The sequence below is a fragment of the Suncus etruscus genome, chromosome 9 (genome assembly GCF_024139225.1).
Source record: "Suncus etruscus isolate mSunEtr1 chromosome 9, mSunEtr1.pri.cur, whole genome shotgun sequence".
Lineage (NCBI taxonomy): Eukaryota > Metazoa > Chordata > Mammalia > Eulipotyphla > Soricidae > Suncus > Suncus etruscus.
Window position 1 is genome coordinate 54,043,856 of NC_064856.1, and position 1,757 is coordinate 54,045,612.

Consider the following 1,757-nt stretch of genomic DNA (forward strand, 5'->3'; position numbering starts at 1 on the left):
TTACAACTGCCGTAGCAGGCATGAATCAATAATTTGTTGGGATCTTATTATCTTTTATAAAGCCTAAAAGTTACATACTTGATTCATAGGCCAAACTTTGCTCTTATTTCACTCTTTTCTCTGATTTCTCTCTGTGGGATGGGGAGATCAGAGATAGAGCTAATAAAAAAATAAAGGACTTCAGTTTCAGTATATGTATCTGAAATGTGCTGCTTGGAATCAAACTCAGGATCAAATATCCTAGGCAGGTATACTATTATTTGAGACATCTCCTGGCCCCTATATCATTTTTTGTGGAATTTTGTCTAATATAAATCATACTCTGAAATTGTGATATCTGTCTGATCATATCTCCATGTACAAGAATGGTGAGGTAAGAAAACTTTCTTGACAGAGCTATTTAATGTTCTGTTCTAATCCTCATATTATTCACATTTACCTCAATGCTGAGGTAAGACTTTGCATTTTCCAAAATCAACGTAGGGAAAAAGCTATCTGTCCTTTTCTCCACTACCTTGGTGTAATGCATTGTCTGACGGGACAAAAGACAGATACCAAAACCAGACCATGAGCTAAGATCTGGAGTTTCACTGCTCCAAAACTCCAAATCTACAATCTATGAGAAAAGAAAGGAAAAACCAGATGATGACATTGGGAGGTACTCTGTAAATTAAATGTTCTGTGAAGTTTGGCTCTGATGCTCACTTTTGACCAGATCTAAAGTGTTACCAGTGTGGTTTTGAGAGAGGAAGCTTCAACTTCCTCTGGCCAGCTGCAGTGAGTAGTTCCGTTGCTTTTTGATTGTCCCATTCTACACTGCTTAAACCCCAAGACCATAGAATTCTGCCTTTGAATTTAGGCTCACTACAAGCTAAAATAATAGACAATGCCTAAGGCAAATGTCCCAAACCAAAGGACTCAGAACTACCAAACCACTCTGTAGGATTCTTGCAAAGATCTCTACAAGCTCATAATTCTTCAACACCTTTTTACATAGACTCTACCCCCACTCCTCCCACCTTGGTTCTAAAATTACAGAGATATTTGTAGCAATTGTAACAATTGACAGTTCTTAACAATTGACAAGGTGCAAAACACCTTTTAAGGCCTGAACAAAGACTCTGTTTTTCTATAAAAAAAATATGGCGGGGCCGGGCGGTGGCGCTGGAGGTAAGGTGCCTGCCTTACCTGCGCTAGCCTAGGAGACGGACCGCGGTTCGATCCCCCGGCGTCCCATATGGTCCCCCAAGCCAGGAGCGACTTCTGAGCGCATAGCCAGGAGTAACCCCTGAGCGTCACCGGGTGTGGCCCAAAAACCAAAAAAAAAAAAAAAAAAAAAAAAAAAAAAAAAAAAAAAAAAAATATGGCACAAAAAAGAGCCATATTTTACTTGCTCCTATGCTAAGTTCCTCCCCACATGGCTAGTTCCTTCTTCTTTGTCATCTATGGTCCAATAAACTTTTACCTTCTACCTGTGAGTTTGAGCATGTTAATTACTTAATATTTTAATTGATTAATGAACTCAAGAATGAAAATATTGAGGTTCCTAGGAGTCATGGACCAAAATAGAGACAGCTACTTCTATATCACCACTTCTATATCAATTTGTCCTAAAAGAGTCAGCATAAGTACTGTTATAAGACATAAAAGGAGGGGTCGGCAAGGTGGTGCTAGAGGTAAGGTATCTGCCTTGCAAGTGCTAGCCAAGGAAAGATCGCTACCACAGTTTGATTCCCCGGCGTCCCATATGGTCCCCC